Here is a 19,744-nt window from a genome sequence, read left to right on the forward strand (position 1 = left end):
GGAGGCATTTCCTATGGAGTCATCATCATTGTGATCTTTGAGCTGTGAGTAAATAAAAGTGTGATGATCATCATTGTTAGAGCATTGTCCCATGTGAGAAAATAAAAAAAAGAGGCCAAAGAGCCCAAAAAAAGAGAGAAAAGAAAAGAAAAGGAAAAAGAGGCCTAAGAGCCCAATAAAAGGAATGATAGAAAAACAGAGAAGGGACAATGCTACTATCTTTTTCCACACTTGTGCTTCATGATAGCACCATGTTCTTCATGATTGAGAGCTTCTTGCTTTGTCACTACCATATGCTAGTGGGAATCTTTGTTTTATAACTTGGCTTGTATATTCCAATGATGGGCTTCCTCAAAATTGCCCTAGGTCTTCGTGAGCAAGCAAGTTGGATGCACACCCACTAGTTTTCCTCTTGAGCGTTCACATACTTATAGCTCTAGTTTATCTCTTGTATGGCAATCCCTACTCGTTCACATTGATATATATTAATGGGCATCTTCATAGCTTATTGATACGCCGAGTCAGTGTGACCATCTCCTCCTTTTGTCTCACAACCACCACCACACTCTATTCCACCTATAGTGCTATATCCATGGCTCACGCTCATGTACTACGTGATAGTTATTAAAAGTTTGTGAAAGTAAGAGTGCAAAAACAATTACTTGGCCAATACCGTGGTTGTGCACGATTTACATTAGTGGTGTGAGGATGATTGAGCATAGCCAGACTATATGATTTTGTAGGGATAACTTTCTTTAGCCTTGTTATTTTGAAAGTTCATGATTACCTTGCTAGTTTGCTTGAAGTATTATTGTTTTCATGTCAATAGCAAACTATTGTTTTGAATCTTACGGATCTGAACATTCATGTCACACGAAAGAAGTTGCAAAGGACAACTATGCTAGGTAGCATTCCACATCAAAAATTCAGTCTTTATCACTTCCCTACTCGAGGATGAGCAGGAGTGAAGCTTGGGGATGCTTGATACGTCTCCAACGTTTCTATAATTTTTGATGGTTTCATGCTACTATCTTGTCAAACTTTGGATGTTTTGTATGCCTTATATATATATTTTTTTGTGACTAACTTATTAACTCAGCGCCAAGTGACAGTTCCTGTTTTTCCATGTTTTTGACCCCTTTCAGAGGAGGATTTTAAACGGAGTTCAAACGGAACGAAACTGCCAAATAGATTTTTTTCCAAAACAGACAAAGATCGGGAAGCTTTAGAATCAGGGCAGGGGATCACCAGGGAACCCACAATCCCCCTAGCCGTGGCCAGGGGGGCCCGCACCTCCCAGGCTTGTGGGCTCCCTGGGCCTCCTCTGCCCTAGGTCTTTCGCCTATAAATTCCCTAAAATCCCAGAAAAAATCAAGAGATCATCGAAAGTACTTTTCCGCCGCCGCAAGCTTCTATCTCCGCAAGATCCCATCTGGGGCACGTTCTGGTGCCCTTCCGGAGGGGGGATTCAGATACAGAGGGCTTCTTCATCAACACCATGACTCTCCGATGATGCGTGAGTAGTTCACCATAGACCTAGGGTCCATAGCTAGTAGCTAGATGGCTTCTTCTCTCTCTTGGATCTTCAATACAAATTTCTCCATGATCTTCATGGAGATCTATCCGATCTAATCTTATTTTACGGTGTGTTTGTCGAGATCCGATGAATTGTGGATTTATGATCAGATTATCTATAAATCTTATTTGAGTTTCTTCTGATCTCTCTTATGCATGATTTCATATCCTTGTAATTCTCTTTGAGTTGTGGGTTTTGTGTGGCCAACTAGACCTATGATTCTTGCAATGGAAGAAGTGCTTGGTTTTGGGTTCATACCGTGCAGTGACCTCACCCAGTGACAGAAGGGGTAGCGAGGCACGCATCGTGTTGTTGCCATCAAGGGTAAAAAGATGGGGTTTTCATCATTGGTTTGAGATTATCCCTCTACACGATGTCATCTTGCTTAAGGCGTTACTCTGTTCGTCATGAACTCAATACACTAGATACATGCTGGATAGCGGTCGATGTGTGGAGTAATAGTAGTAGATGCAGAAAGTATCGGTCTACTTGTCTCAGACGTGATGCCTATATGTATGATCATTGCCTTAGATATCATCATGACTTTGCGCGGTTCTATATATTAATTGCTCGACAGTAATTTGTTCACCCACCATAATATTTGCTATTTTGAGAGAAGCCTCTAGTGAACACTATGGCCCCCGGGTCTACTCCACACCTTATTTCCAGCCTTACACTTTTTCTTCGTTTCACTTTCCGCCTTCACATCTCACTTTGCAATCAATCTTGAAGGGATTGACAACCCCTTTATAGGATTGGGTTCCCACCATAGGGGTGGCGGCAGCCCCATCTGGCACCCGGAGGTGGCGGCCAGGTGGGCATGGGCCCCCTCCTGCGCTAGGGTTGCCCCTTCCCTCCTTTCCCACGCCTTGAGCTGGGTGGGAGGCGCACCAGCCCACCAAGGGGTTGGTTCCCTCCCACACTTGGCCCATGTAGCCTCCCGGGGCTGGTGGTCCCTCCCGGTGGACCCCCGGAACCCTTCCAGTGGTCCCAGTACGTTATCGGTGACGCCCGAAACATTTCCGGTGTCCAAAATCTCACTTACTGTATATAATTCTTTACATCCGGACCATTTCGGAGCTCCTCGTGACGTCCGGGATCTCATCCAGGACTCCGAACAACCTTCGGTAACCAAGTACACTATTTCCCTATAACCCTAGCGTCATCGAACCTTAAGTGTGTAGACCCTACGGGTTTGGGAGACGTCCAGACATGACCGAGACAGCTCTCCAGCCAATAACCAATAGCGGGGTCTGGATATCCATGTTGGTTCCCACATGTTCCACGATGATCTAATTGGATGAACCACGATGTCAAGGATTCAATCAATCCCGTATGCTATTCCCTTTGTCTATTGGTATGATACTTGCCCGAGATTCGACCGTCGGTATCCCTATACCTTGTTCAATCTCGTTACTGGGAAGTATCTTTACGCGTTCCGTAGCACATCATCCCATGACTAACTCCTTAGTCACATTGAACTCATTATGATGATGTTCTACCGAGTGGGTCCAGAGATACCTCTCCGTCACACGGAGTGACAAATCCCGGTCTCGATTCGTACCAATTCAACAGACACTTTCGGAGATACCTGTAGTGCATCTTTATAGTCACCCAGTTACATTGTGCCGTTTGATACACCCAAATCACTTCTACGGTATCCGGGAGTTGCACAATCTCACGGTCCAAGGAAATGATACTTGACATTATAAAAGCTTTAGCAGACGAACAACACGATCTAGTGCTATGCTTAGGATTGAGTCTTGTCCATCACAACATTCTCCCAATGATGTGATCCCGTTATCAACGACATCCAATGTCCATGATCAGGGAACCATGATCATCTATTGATCAACGAGCTAGCCAACTAGAGGCTTACTAGGGACATATTGTGATCTATATATTCACACATGTATTACTGTTTCCGGTTAATACAATTATAGCATGAACAATAGACAATTATCATGAACAAGGAAATATAATAATAACTACTTTATTATTGCCTCTAGGGCATATTTCCAACACTCTCCCACTTGCATTATAGTCAATAATCTAGTTACATTGTGATGAATCGAACACCCATAGAATTCTGGTGTTAATCATGTTTTGCTCGTGGAAGAGGTTTAGTTAACGGGTCTGCAATATTCAGATCTGTGTGTACTTTACAAATATCTATTTCTCCTTTCTGGACGTAGTCCTGGATGGAGTTGTAGCAGCGTTTGATGTGCTTGGTCTTCCTGTGAAATCTGGGCTCCTTGGTTATCGCAATAGCTCTAGTGTTGCCATAGAAGAGTGTCATCGAGCCTGATGCACTTGGAATCACTCCAAGGTCAGTGATGAACTCCTTCATCCAGATCCCTTCTTGAGCTCCTTCCGAAGTAGCTATGTACTCCGCTTCACATGTAGATGCTGCAACGACGTCTTGCTTGCAGCTGCACCAGCCGACTGCCCCAACATTGAAAACATACATGTATCCGGTTTGTGACTTGGAGTCATCCGAATCTGTGTTGAAGCTAGCATCGACGTAACCCTTTACGACGATCTCTTCGTCACCTCCATAAACGAGAAACATATCCTTAGTCCTTTTTACGTACTTAAGGATATTCTTGACCGCTGTCTAGTGTTCCATACCGGGATCACTTTGGTACCTCCCTACCAAACTTATGGCAAGGTTCACACACTACAAGGAATATGCTAATACACGACGCTATTTTTTCGTCGCTACATCGTCACGGTTTTTAATTTACGACGATCTCACGACGAAAAATCAAGCGTCGAAAACGGAGCGTCAGAAATGAACAGCACCGACGTTTTGATCAAAATCGTCGTAACTTTTACGACAATTCCTGGGTCGTCGTAACCTTTACGACGATCCTAAGTCGTCATTGGCAATCAAACCCAATCCTACGTGGCAGTCCTACGTGGCAAAATTACGACGAAATCAAAACGTCATGGTTGAAATCAGCCCAACCCATTTGATCAGATGGGCTGGTCCAGTTCGGTGCTTTACGTGGGCCGAGCCCATTAAAATAGCCCATTGTGTAATTTTTTTCCTATGGTTTGATTACCTACACGGGCCTGGGCCAACAATTCGGCCTTTTTAATTTCTAAACTATAGCCTTTTACTATCCATTTCTTTTTTGGGCCTCAACCTTTTTTACGCATTTCTATTTATATTTCAGCTTAATTGCTGCCAATAGATTCAGTTCCTCTTTTCAAAGCCCAAATAAATTTTGTTCAATAGACATTTCGACCAATTCTAGATTTTGCCCATGCCTATTTTTAACAAATAAAATTTATATCATCAACATAAAACCAGCCCAGATTCAATGCCAACGTATTTTCCAATTATGATAGTATTATAAGAATATGTACATAACTCCCAGCATTTGAATTTTGTTTGCATGCAAATATACATCAAATTCTCAGCAAAATCAACACTACATCCAAATTCCAAGAAAATTCAGCATTAGAAGAATGTGCATGCATGCCTAGATCATGCATGCCTTGCTTTCTTCTTACTTCTTCGTCATAGTGCTCGCGATGAAACATGAATGAAGGCCATCATCTGAATGTTATAAAATAGAATGATTAGAAACAAAAGAAAAGTACATCTGACAACATGTTAAGTTGGATGAAGTCTGTACACAAATAAAAATAGAAGAACAAAGACGATGCATAGTTATCGGTGATACTAGTGATTGCGAACAATCTGTAAATACATTTTATTAGTGACAAACATCATCATAAAGATAACAATGGGGATACATGTATGCACCAAAATGAGAAGTTATTTTGTATTTGAGAAACAGAAAATGGTTCAACATTGCAAACCTTGTTGTTCTACAACGTTTGGAATTAAGTTGCTCATTAGAATGTTCAGTTTCTCCATATAACGTGGGTTTATTTTCAGATAAATTGACGCAAGTATTTTTCTAGTAATTGTAGTTGAAATCAATCGCATGTTCCAAAATGCTGTTAGGCTACAATACGACGGAGAAATCAACAGAATGGAATAAATTATGGGGACCAACTCATATAACACAAATTAGTTAAAAACTTTAAAATGCTACATATATGGGATTCTGTTGTTCCTTTTCACCACTACAGGTGACTAGCAATGTTGGCAGTTGGTAGGGCAAATTATTTATTTTTTCAGCGGTCGTTTAAGAATTTTTTGCAGTTTTCAATCAAAATATTTAAGACTTTCTGAGCTTGCATTGCTGTTTGCTATGCCTGGAGCTACAAGAAACAATGGATGAATGGAAAGAGTGGACCTGCAAAGTAGTATCTGGAATGTGTCTGCACTATGAACTGATAGGTAGACTTGTGGCTGCTCATAAAGTGATGCCCCCAATGTTCAGTCACCTGACAGTAAGCAGCTATTTAATACGAAGATGCCAATATACATGTTACTCCATCAAATTACACACCTCAGGTTCAGGAAACATACTTGCCTAATAAGGTGGATTTCAACCAGTTTTTGTCAATCTAATAAAGCTCGCATGGTAATCAGAATTGTAACAGACAATTAAAACATAAACTTGTCATTAACTGGTACTTGGCCAAATACAGTAGTTTCCTAAATCATGAACTAGTTACTAACTATATTTAGCTAAATACAGTATGTTCTTGAGAAGGCTAGTCGTGAATAACACATATAGTCCAAAATCAATTGCGTGTAGAGGTGAACTTATCTTCTTATTTGAATGTAAGAAGTTCTCTAGTTTAAGGTCCCGATGGATGACACCATTTTTATGGCACATCTGTCACAGTATAATAGCAAGAATACATGTCAGATATCATAAAACTATCCAATATTGGAAGAAACACTGGTGGAACAAAAAGATGGACTCAAGTTAAAAATAAATGATGGAAGACTAAAAAGTTTTCAATGACATGACAAATTACACAATACTCAGAGAAGCATGTACATATTTTGTACCTCTAGAGTTCAACATGGCAATGATGTAGGACAGTAAGGCAATAGACTGGAACTCAGATTGTTGTACACAAATATATTATCAGTCCAAACTGGACCTAAACAGGTAGTTATATACTTATATGTACATAGCACATCATTTTCAGCTATGTATTACTGATAATAAATTGGAATTCTGATGCCGCCATTCATGTGTGATGGACTAAAAATGCCCCTTGTCTTTCTTTGTCTAAAATTATATATATACTCTGTATGCTAGTTACCTTAATAAAGAAACAAGAATACAAGATAGCCAATGAAATTAAGAATCATTCTTTAGCAGCAGATCAAACAAAAAATTTAATGCTCCTTGAATTCGTAAGTCCTAAACTAACTCCTAAGCTCGAGAATGTGCAAATGCTTCTATAAAAGCTTCAGACCACCAGTAACATCGTAAACCATGTATGTCGGCACTCCTAACAGCTATTGGATGTCTAAACTGAACTACTGCGTCCCTAAACCTGGAATCATATAGATAGATGGGTTGTTGAAGTTTCATATAGATTTTTGTGCCTACAGATTACACACCTCAATCGCGTAGTATTTCTCAAAGAAATACTGTATCTGGCAAGTGCTGATACTGAACAAAGATACTGATGATATTCAGTTTTGGCTCCTGAGAATCTCAAAATAAGATTAACAGCGATGCGGGCACCAGGACCCAAGACACCAAAATTATGTACCCTTGAATGAACACAGAACAAGTTAGAAGCAAGTCAAGCAGCATTCGACCCTACCACGATAAATGTGACAAAATATCCACATGTTGTCATGCAAATCTTGCACGATAAGCTCCTGGTTAGGAGGCTGCATCGAGTAATCCTACAAGTACCAAGGACATAACATATGTATGAGCTGAAGCACTCACAAAGAGTAACCAAGTAGATAAAAGAAAATGTGGACAAGATGCTGATATATACCAGCTGTGGAACAGCTTCCCTGCGGCTCTTCGAGGCACCGAGCACCCGCCGTGCGTGCTCATATCGCTCGCGGTCAAGTTCTTGCAGAAATACTCGGTCGGGTGCTTACTCTTGGCATAGCTGCCGAGAGACTGGATCGGGAACACATCGGTTTCCTGAAATTCACAGAATCTTCGAATCAGATGACAGTTTTATTACACTTTCAGTGAACAATGTAGAATAATTCAGCTCAGCTTGAACTGAACTTTTTCACCAAGTTCCATTTCTTGACAGTACTTACAGAGTTTACTGGTTGCAGCGTCATCTGTGCATACACCTCATCAGTATCCTTGTCAGCCTGTGCAAACCCCAAACAAGAAATCCAGCATTTATCACGGATAATGTTAATGCATAAGGCCACTAACTCCTAATCCATCTGTAGATGAACTGTCTGCGCTTACATGCATGGTGATTTTGTGGACTTGGCACAGCAGCTGCGACGGCAGGCTCGGGTAGTTGGGGATGTGGGAGTTGGGAGTCTTCTTGGTTGGTGGTGGCCGCGACCTGCCAGATCAAGAAAAACCTCAGCAATCCATGCATGAAGTCAAGTGAAGTGATCTAAACCAGATAAACGGAGCAGGAATGTTGGTGCGGTAGAAGGATGCAGACGGGGACCTGCTCGCTGTGGCCCTGTGGGAAGTAGTTGACGAGGCTCCCGCGCTGGGTCAGGCAGACGAGCGGGCCGGTGCAGGCGTGCCAGAGCTCCGAGTTGATCACCTTCTTGGCTCCCTACGCCTCCCACTGCTCCTTGGCCTGGTTGAGGCGGTGGCGGCAATGCTTGGCCCCGGACGGGTCGTCGTGGTCTTCATACACATTAGAATCACTACTCATCAAGCACGACTATAAAACTAACAGAAACTTAGCTGGACTCATCAAATAAGCTGATGTACGGACCAAGCATTAACTTGTGTGTAGTTCTACACACCTATACGTCTCATAGAAAAGATTCTGACCGAATGTACTAACATGGGTGCAGCCAAGGGTAAACCATCGGTGGACATATGATGAGTTCAGCATATGCTTATGTTAGCAACATGATACACTTAGCCTATTCTTCATTTTTTCGTTATAGAATTAAACATTGACGGCGTGCACGTGCTCAGAATGTCATGCCTTTTAGGATTCACATACTTCCTTTTGCTTTTAGCTTTGCGTACCACACTCACAGTTTACAAACCCACTTTTGCTGCATGTATCAATATTCAGACTGCTTACGAAATCACTGATTTTCAAAGATGGAATACTTGATAAAATGTTTATTCATCAACTGCTAGGAGTGATACATTGAGAATTCTCACATAAAAATATTAGATATATACTGATCAGTTCAGATTTCAGCCACTACTTCCAGATTTTTTAAGCACTGAAAATCGGCATACCTTCGCATCCACCTAGGATCTTTAGGGTCCATCCCGCCCACCAACTGCTTCGACGCCGGCGGTGAACCCTGCTATCCAACATCCACCGTGCCATCCAACGGACAGATCTTGCCATCCACGCTTAATGCCAGCATTAGCAACTGTTGATGACCGGATACCGTTGCGTGGACTTGATAATGTACGGGCTGACTAAGGATATCAAACCGTTGTCCTGGGTGTACATGGCTGCTGCTAGCTCCTCCATTCCTAGCCTTGTTTTTCACAACTTTGATTATGCATTGCAGCTGCTCACACAAACTACTCCGTGCAAGTGTTTTTTACAGTAATAAATTTGGTTAAGATGAAATGGGACAGATTTTTGCACATAATTAAGGTGGAATGTGTGTACAAGTTTTAACTAGCTTTAACAACAACACCAACCCTTTTCTTTGGCCAAAGCAACATGTTCAGGTTTTTGAAACTGAAGCAGCATGTTACTACATCAGCTTTGACAAACAGAAATGGTATGATGAGTGTAGGTGAAGAAACTTAAATCGCCAAAAAGAAAACTATTTCAGACACTAACTAGAACAGAACAAAAATCATTATTGGGTGCATCTACACCATAACCAGGGCAACAATAAAGACATGCGAGCACCTTACAACTGAAACCTAAAAGTTGGCATGCCACATAGCAATCTACAAACCATAACCTCTGTAGTACATGTATCTTCTATAGCGGGAGTGAAGCAACCGAATCACAAAACATGAGAAAATATCTAATAAAACATAACAACCGAATTGGTACTTAGATGAATGACATGAAGTCATCTAATAATGACACCCATGCGCATCAGTAAAATGAGAGAGAGAGTAAAAATGATGTTAGATAGTCAAGAGTTTGTGTTATGTGAGATAGTGTAGAAAACACTGATGTTCTGAAATGCACGGCTTCCAGGTTACTAAATTATATGGAAAAGTATCTTTTCACACAACCGAACACAAAAGAAAAAGAGGAGAACGGGCCAAAGCAAAGAACCTCCATTTCTTATTTACATGTTCACTAAATAACAACAAAATTTCACCTTGTGTTCTCACCATCACAATAGAATAATCCGAATGGGAGCAGTGCACATATCATAATATAGATGGCATGATTACATGAGACTATGAGAGACCACCTTTATTCAGCAACCATATGCTACGAGGTGGCACTGGGAGAAGCGGATTCAGCTTGTGGCAATACACAAATAGTTTTGCAAGGTATCTAGAAAGAGAGGAGCATACTCATCATCTGTTCTAGAATAAGAATTCAGAAATGATTACTCGTTGATTGGGCTTTTTGGGTGTTCACTGGTTCTGTGGAATATAGTAAATTTTATGTAAGCTCCTTTCATTATATTAATAAGTTTCAGAAAAAAAACTCCTATACTAATATCCTAAAAATATGCACAGTTGCAATATAACTACTTTGCATGGTTTACTTTATTTAGCAAATAAATCAGAAGAGAACATTGGGAGTAGACGAGTAGTGAATGTTCAATCTGAGTAAATCTAAGATCCTGGTTTCCTATATTTACCAAATAAATTATCTAGCGAACAATTGGTGTAGGCAATGTTCAATATGAGTAAGTAAAGCTAAGATTGAGTTACCGAGAGTACAGGTAATCTTCAATGCAACCAGCAAACCCAACACTCACAATTTTCAAGTAATTTCAAGATTAAAATAGTCACCTAGACCATGATTCTAAGCAATTCCATGACTTCAACAATCAGTAGACCGAGACAAGGGAACTCACCTCACCTAACCTCCTGGCGTCGCACTTGCTTGATGCCCTCGCGCAGCCGTTGCTTGAAGCCCTCGTATGGATGCTGATGGATGCCCCCGCACCACCGCTGATTTCTGTCAAGTGGCTACAAAATTGTTCCTGCGCCGCCGCCGTCGGTTGCCCTAGGCCCTAGTCCAGCTGCGGTTGATTCGTCTCGTGGGCGTCGCGGCTAGTTACCCTCGTGTCGTCGGACGGCCGATCCCCCTACCATCCATCATCCCAGATCCATCCCCAAATTAATCGCAGCACACATCAAACCCCGGGATCGTCCAGATCGGGGAGCTAACCACAGGCATGGGGCACGACACTTGAGAGAGGGGATCTCACCTGAGAGGGCCCTCGTTCCTCGATCCGGGCCGCTGCTGTCGGCCGTCGACTTCGCGGACAGTGGCGAGCTGGGGTCGTCGAGTCGACAACGGCGAGGCGAGGAGAAGGCAGGGCAGGGACGGGGCCGCGCGGGGAAGAGAGGAAGGATTGGGCGGTTCGGATGGTGGAGGAGCTGCACGGGGCGGAGAGCGGCCGGCGGGCGGGCGGGAGGGCGGAGCTCCGGTGGGGGAGAAGAGGAACAGGGCCATGGACAGGGCGGGGGAGTGGGGAGAGGAAAAGGAACCAGATGAGTTGGACATGGAGACGACCCACCTCTCACTGGACGACGGAGGAAAAAGGCGCGGGGGTTGGGCGAAAACTTTGGCCGCGCGCGCGGCGTGCCGGTTTGGCGTGTGGAATTTGAGCAAAGTTTTGGGAGGAAAATTTTCCTTCTTTTTGATAAGAATTAGAGGGAAGTTTTGATAGTTATTTTTTAATAGTTTTTAGGGAAATGATGCTAATCATCCGGCGGATCGGACATTTTCCATCCGCCACCTCGTGCGCACGACACGTGTCCCGTGCGCTCGGCCGCAACTATGAAGTCAATGGTGGGCGGTGCCGGTGAGAATCTAGATTGCAACATCGTTATTTTTTTTCCTGAAACATTACATGTGTTGCAAAACTTATTTCCGCAACAACACATGTGTTGCAAAAAAGAGAAAATTGGGAAAAAAATCTTCAATTTGACTTTTGTTGCAAAAAAATTATCTACTATAGCAGAAAAGAAAATCTATAACAAACACTCAGTTGCAAAATATTTATGTAACAAGACTTTTGTGTAGAGAAAGAATTCTACATATGTTTCCGCAACACGATCTTTTGCTGTGGAAGATATTATATAACAAGGAAAACTCTTCCCATCAGCCGGTCGATTTCTACGAACGCATAGTACAAGTAGGGCGTAATGACGAGTTTCTGCAACTTCGTGTCTGTTTCAAAAGACTCGTCAGTCATTTTTTAACCTGTCAGCCGGACGATGTAGCAGCGTGCTTGTTTCCGCAACTGAAGCATTGTTTCAGGATTTTGTGTGGTGGACGGATGCGACCGAGCTGGTGATCGAACGGTGCATGCATATGCATCGGACGATGCGTAGCAGTCCCCTAGTTTTTATGCAAAATATTATAATCTTAAAATGTGGGCCTTTTTAGCAGATCACAAACCAGCCCATTAGCAAGCATGGAGGATAAAATACCAGCCTAATATAAAAGTAAGTTGAAAAAAATAGCCCAACAGAAAAGTGGTATAAAAACAGTTCAATACATGGATGAGGTGGGATAGAATGGACCCACGAGTGACATGTCAACATAGTTAGAACATGTTACGACATTTTTATAATCGTCGTAGAAGTTATGGCGATCTCATCTTATGCGGTTACGACGTTTTTGACTCACATCATCGTAATTTATATGTAGATTTGATCCCCTCAAACGGTTTACGACAATCTCGAATGAAATCGTCATAGATTTATGACGAATTCATCAACGACATCTTAAATAACGTCATGTATAAGCATATTTCTTGTAGTGACATCAGGTCTGGTACACGGCATGGCATACATAAGAGAACCTACGGCTGAAGCGTAGGGGATGGTACTCATCTTCTCTTTTTCTTCTATCGTGGTCGGGCATTGAGTCTTACTTAATCTCATACCTTGCAATATAGGAAAGAACCCCTTCTTTGACTTATCCATATTGAACTTCTTCCATATCTTGTCAAGCTATGTACTTTGTGAAAGACCTATGAGGCGTCTTGATCTACTTCTATGGATCTTGATGCCTAATATGTATGCAGCTTCTCCAAGGTCCTTCATTGAAAAACTTTTTTTCAAGTAGGCCTTTATGCTCTCCAATAATTCTATATCATTTCCCATCAACAATATGTCATCCACATATAGTACGAGAAATGCTACAGAGCTCCCAGTCACTTTCTTGAAATACAGGGTTCTCCATAAACCTGTATAAACCCAAACACTTTAATCACCTCATTAAAGCAAATGTTCCAACTCCGAGATGCTTGCACCAGCCCATAGATGGAGCGCTGGAGCTTGCATACTTTGTTAGCACTCTTAGGATCGACAAAACCTTCTGGTTGCATCATATACAACTCTTCTTTAAGATATCTATTAAGGAATGATGTTTTGACGTCCATTTGCCAAATTTCATAATCATGAAATGCGACAATTGCTAACATGATTCCGACTGACTTCAGCTTTGCTACGGGAGAGAAAGTCTCATCATAGTCAATTCCTTGAATTTGTCGAAAACCCTTTGCGACAAGTCGAGCTTTATAGACGTTCACATTACCGTCTACGTCGGTCTTCTTCTTAAAGATCCATTTATTTTCTATGCCTCGCCGATCATCGGACAAGTCCACCAAAGTCCATACTTTGTTCTCATACATTGATCCTATCTTGGATTTCATGGCCTCAAGCCATTTGTTGGAATCCAGGCCCACCATCACTTCTTCATAGTTCGAAGGTTCACTATTGTCTAACAACATGATTTCCTTGACAGGGTTGCCGTGCCACTCTGGTGCGGAGCGTGCCCTTGTCGACCTTTGAGGTTCAATAGCAACTTCATATGAAGTGTCGTGATCATCATCATTAACTTGATCTCTAGCCGGTGCAGGCGCCTCAGAAACATTTTCTTGCAGTGCGCTACTCTCCGATTCGAGAGGAGGTACGATTACCTCATCAAGTTCTATTTTCCTCCCACTTACTTCTTTCGAAAGAAACTCTTTCTCTAGAAAGGATCCGTTCTTAGCAACAAAGACTTTGCCTTCGGATCTAAGGTTGAAGGTATGCCCAATAGTTTCCTTAGATTATCCTATGAAGACGCATTTCTACGCTTTGGGTTCAAGCTTTTCTGGTTGAAGTTTCTTCACATAAGCATCGCAGCCCCAAACTTTCAGAAACGACAGCTTAGGTTTCTTTCCAAACCATAATTCATACGGTGTCGTCTCAAGGATTTAGGTGGTGCCCTATTTAAAGTGAATGCCGTGGTTTCCAATGCATATCCCCAAAATGATAGCGGTAAGTCGGTAAGAGACATCATAGATTGCACCATATCTAATAAAGTGTGATTACGACGTTCAGACACACCGTTACGCTCCGGTGTGCCAGGCGGCATGAGTTGTGACACATTTCCACATTTCCGTAGGTGTGTGCCAAATTCATGACTCAAATATTCTCCTTCATGATCGGATCGTAGAAACTTTATTTTCTTGTTGCGTTGATTTTCCACCTCACTCTGAATTTCCTTGAACTTTTCAAAGGTTTCATATTTGTGCTTCATTAAGTGAGGGTGAGAACATAACGATAGCCATCGCGAGCTTCAACGCTCATTGGACCGCATACATAGGTATGTATTATTTCCAACAAGTTGGTTGCTCGCTCCATTATTCCAGAGAATGGAGTCTTGGTCATCTTGCCCATGAGGCACGGTTCGCATGTGTCAAATGATTCAAAATCAAGAGACTCCAAAAGTCCACCAGTATGGAGTTTCTTCATGCGCTTGACACCGATATGACCAAGGCGGCAGTGCCACAAGCATGTGGGACTATCATTATCAACCTTACATCTGTTGGTACTCACACTATGAATATGTGTAACATCAGGATCGAGATTCATCAAGAATAAACCATTGACCAGCGGGGCATGACCATAGAACATATCACTCATATAAATAGAATAACCATTATTCTCTGACTTAAATGAGTACCCATCTCGCATTAACCAAGATCCCGATACAATGTTCATGCTCAAAGCTGGTACTAAATAACAATTATTAAGGTTTAAAACTAATCCGGAAGGTAGATATAGAGGTAGCGTGCCGACGGCGATCACATCGACCTCGGAACCATTCTCGACGCGCATCGTCACCTCGTCCTTAGCCAACCTTCGTTTATTCCGTAGTTCCCGCTTAGAGTTGCAAATGTGAACAACAGCACCGGTATCAAATACCCATGAGCTACTACGAGCGTTGGTAAGGTACACATCAACAACATGTAGATCATTGATACGTCTCCGTCGTATCTACTTTTTCGAACTCTTTTGCCCTTGTTTTGCATGATTTGAATGGAACTAACCCGGACTAACGATGTTTTCAGCAGAATTGCCATGGTGTTGTTTTTGTGCAGAAATAAAAGTTCTCGGAATGACCTGAAAATTTACGGAGAATTTTTCTGGAATTTATGAAAAATACTGGCACAAGAATCAACGGAGGATGTGGAGCGTGGAGCCCACAAGCCCACCAGGCATGGGCCCCCCTGGCCGCGCCTAGCAGTCTTGTGGAGCCCATGATGCTCCACCGCCTCCAAATCCAGCTCTATTTAGTCCGTCTCACCCGGAAAAAAATCAAGGAGAAGAGTTCATCGCGTTTTACGATACGGAGGCACCTCCACCTCCTGTTCTTCATGTGGAGGGCAGATCTGGAGTCCGTTTTGGGCTCCGAAGAGGGGAAATCGTCGCCATCGTCATCATCAACCTTCCTTCATCGCCAATTCCATGATGCTTTTCACCGTTTGTGAGTAATCTCTTCGTAGGCTTGCTGGACGGTGATGGGTTGGATGAGATCTATCATGTAATCGAGTTAGTTTTGATGGCGATTGATCCCTAGTATCCACTATGTTATGAGATTGATGTTGCTACTACTTTGCCATGATTAATTCTTGTCACTAGGGCCCGGGTGCCATGATTTCAGATCTGAACCTATTATGTTGTCGCCAATATATGTGTGTTCTTGATCCTATCTTGCAAGTTGTAGTCACCTACTATGTGTTATGACCCGGCAACCCCGGAGTGACAATCGCCGGAACCACTCCCGGAGATGACCATAGTATGAGGAGTTCATGTATTCACCAAGTGTTAATGTGTTGGTCCGGTTCTTTATTAAAAGGAAAACCTTAATATCCCGTAGTTTCCATTAGGACCCCGCTGCCACGGGAGGGATGGACAATAGATGCCATGCAAGTTCTTTTCCCTAAGCACGTCTGACTACATACGGAATACATGCCTACATTAGATTGACGAACTGGAGCTAGTTACATATCTCTCCGTGTTATAAATGTTGCATGATGAATCACATCCGGCATAATCATCCATCACCGATCCAATGCCTATGAGTCTTTTCCTATTGGTCCTTGCTACGTTACTTTGCTGCTACTGTTGTCACTACTGCTACCGTTACTTGTTCTTACTCTGCTGCTACTGGTTACTGTTGCTACTGCTGCTATCACCCTACTTTGCTACTGATACTTTGCTGCAGATACTAAATCTTTCAGGTGTGGTTGAATTGACAACTCAACTGCTAATACTTGAGAATATTCTTTGGCTTCCCCTTGAGTCGAATCAATAAATTTGGGTTGAATACTCTACCCTCGAAAACTGTTGCGATCCCCTATACTTGTGGGTTATCAAGACCATTTTCTCGCGCCGTTTTCGGGGAAGCCAAGTCAAGAATATTCTCCCATCAACGTGCTATTTTATGGCGCCGTTGCCGGGGAAGCGCACCTATATTCTCTGAGTCACTTGGGATTTACGTCTGCTGATACTATGAGGAATCGGATAGATCCAAGAACTACAAGGACACGTAAGGAACTGCCATCTAGCTCTGCACTTGATTCACCTTCGATTATGAGTAAGTTTGTGACATCACCTCCTGCTAGAAATCTTGATATGTCGCATGTGCTTGATGATGCTACTTCTGCTGCCCATGATGCTTATGATGATGCTATGCTTGATACTGCTTTGCCTGATGATGCTATGCTTGATACTGCTTTGCCACTAGGTGCATTCCTTGATGCACAAATTGCTAGAGTTGCTGCTAGATGTGATGATACTTCTGAAACTACTCATACTATTGAAGTAGAACCTGCTATTATGCCTGAATTGCCTGATATGCCTGAGAATTATGTTATGGAGGGAGAGATAGCTGAGGACTTTCTTGCGTGTAAGGATAGCTATGATGTTGAGAAATTACTGCTCAAGTGGAAAGGAAAATCTCTGAACGCTAGGATGAAATACGACCTAAAGTTTGCTACTTCGCCTATCTTTGTGACTGATACATCCATTTTGCATCATGCTTTCATGTTGATATTTATCGCTTTATGGACTGTTATTATACTTTGTGGTGCCATACTTATGCCTTTTCTCTCTTATTTTGCAAGGTTTATTTGAAGAGGGAGAATACCGGCAGCTGGAATTCTGGATTGGAAAAGGAGCAAGTCTGAGTCCTCTATTCTGCGCAACTCCAAATGCCCAGAAAATCAATGTGGATTTTTTTCGGAATATATAAAAAATACTGGGCGAAAGAAGTGTCAGAGGGGAGCTACGAGGGGCCCACAAGCCTGGCCCACTGCCCCCCCCCCCCTCTTTTGCTATATGAAGGGTTTCGTCCGAGAAAAATCAGGGTGGAGCTTTTTCATGGATTCTCCGCCGCCACGAGGCGGAACTTGAGCAGAACCAATCTAGAGCTCCGGCAGGACGATCCTTCCGGAGGGGGAAATCATCGCCATCGTCATCACCAACACTCCTCTCATCGGAGGGGAGTCATCTCCATCAACATCTTCATCAGCACCATCTCCTCTCCAAACCCTAGTTCATCTCTTGTAACCAATCTCCGTCTCGCGACTCCAACTGGTACTTGTAAGGTTGCTAGTAGTGTTGATTACTCTTTGTAGTTGATGCTAGTTGGATTACTTGGTGGAAGAGTTTATGTTCAGATCCTTGATGCTATTCATTACACCTCTGATCATGATTATGATTATGCTTTGTGAGTAGTTACTTTTGTTCCTGAGGACATGGGATAAGTCATACTGATAATAGTCATGTGAATTTGATATTCGTTCGGTATTTTGATATGTTGTATGTTGTCTTTTCCTCTAGTGGTGTTATGTGAACGTCGACTACATAACACTTCACCATCTTTGGGCCTAGAGGAAGGCATTGGGGAGTAGTATGTAGATGATGGGTTGCTAGAGTGACAGAAGCTTAAACCCCAGTCTATGCGTTGCTTCGTAAGGGGGCTGATTTGGATCCACTAGTTTAATGCTATGGTTAGACGTTGTCTTAATTCTTCTTTCGTAGTTGCGGATGCTTGCGAGAGGGGTTAATAATAAGTGGCATGCTTGTCCAAGTAAGGTCAGTACCCAAGCGTCGGTCCACCCACATATCAAACTATCAAAGTAACGAACGCGAATCATATGAACATGATGAAACTAGCATGACAGAAATTCCCGTGTGTCCTCGGGAGCGGTTTTCCTCTTATAAGACTTTGTTCAGGCTTGTCCCTTGCTACAAAAGGGATTGGTCCACCTTGCTGCACCATTGCTACTACTTGTTACTTGTTACTTTTCGCTTGCTACGTTTCACCTCACTACACCATCACTTGTTACCGCCACTTTCAGTGCTTGCAGTTATTACCTTGCTGAAAATTGTTTATCAGAGCCTTCTTCTCCTCGTTGGGTTCGACACTCTTACTTATCGAAAGGACTACAATTGATCCCCTATACTTGTGGGTCATCAAGACTCTTTTCTGGCGCCGTTGCCGGGGAGGAAAGCGCCTTTGGTAAGTGGAATTTGGTAAGGAAACATTTATATACTCTGCTGAAATTTATTGTCACTTGTCACTATGGAAACTGTTCCTTTGAGGAATTTGTTCGGGGTATCTTCACCATGAACGGAAGCATGAGGGGTTGCTCCTCAACCTGAAGTACCTACTGAAAATATCTTTTATGAAATTCCTTCGGGTATGCTTGAGAGACTGCTGGCTAATCCTTTTACAGGAGATGGATCTTCACATCCAGACTTGCATCTAATCTATGTAGATGAAGTTTGTGGTTTATTTAAGCTTGTAGGTTTGCCCGAGGATGATGTAAAGAAGAAAGTCTTTCCTTTATCTTTGAAGGATAAGGCGTTTACATGGTATAGGCTATGTGATGATACTGGATCATGGGACTACAATCGGTTGAAATTGGAATTTCATCAAAAGTTTTATCCTATGCATTTAGTACATCGTGATCGGAATTATATTTGTAACTTTTGGCCTCGTGACAGGGAAATCATAGCTCAAGCTTGGGGGAGGCTTAAATCAATGCTATATTCATGCCCCAATCATGAGCTCTCGAGAGAATCACTCAAAACTTTTATGCTCGGCTTTCTCATGAAGATCGTACCATGCTTGACACTTCTTGTACCGGTTCTTTTATGAAGAAGGATATTGACCACAAGTGGAATTTATTGGAAATAATCAAATGTAACTCTGAAGATTGGGAGGTTGAAGAAGGTAAGGAGTCAGGTATGAATTTCCAGTTTGATTGCGTTAAATCTTTTGTTGAAACAAACACTTCTAGAGATTTTAGCGCTAAGTATGGACTTGACTGTGAGATAGTAGCTTCTCTATGTGAATCTTTTGCTGCTCATGTTGATCTTCCCAAAGAGAAGTGGTTTAAGTATCATCGGCCTATAGAAGTCAACATAGTTAAACCCAATCTAGTTGAAGAGAAAATCATTGCCTTTAGTGATCCTATTGTTCCTTGTGCCTACGCTGAAAAACCACCTTACCCTGCTAGGAAAAAGGATTATTCTAAAGCTCGAACTATGATACGTAGGGGTTACATTAGACCACTTGCACCCCCTGAGGAAATTAGAGTTGAACCTAGTGTTGCTATTATCAAAG

At 42.4% G+C, this 19,744-nt stretch overlaps 1 long non-coding RNA gene and 1 pseudogene across 1 annotated transcript; both read right to left on the reverse strand.

The window, feature by feature from the left end:
• Window positions 1–4,932: 4,932 nt before the first annotated feature.
• LOC123410875 lies at window positions 4,933–6,090 on the reverse strand. Its single transcript, XR_006613123.1, has 2 exons — window positions 5,854–6,090; window positions 4,933–5,144 (listed from the first exon to the last, which is right to left on the reverse strand). It is a non-coding gene; the product is annotated as an uncharacterized LOC123410875 (long non-coding RNA).
• A 1,137-nt stretch (window positions 6,091–7,227) lies between these two features.
• LOC123410883 lies at window positions 7,228–8,223 on the reverse strand (annotated as a pseudogene).
• Window positions 8,224–19,744: the final 11,521 nt, after the last annotated feature.

Source organism: Hordeum vulgare, chromosome 1H, assembly GCF_904849725.1.
Source record: "Hordeum vulgare subsp. vulgare chromosome 1H, MorexV3_pseudomolecules_assembly, whole genome shotgun sequence".
NCBI lineage: Eukaryota > Viridiplantae > Streptophyta > Magnoliopsida > Poales > Poaceae > Hordeum > Hordeum vulgare.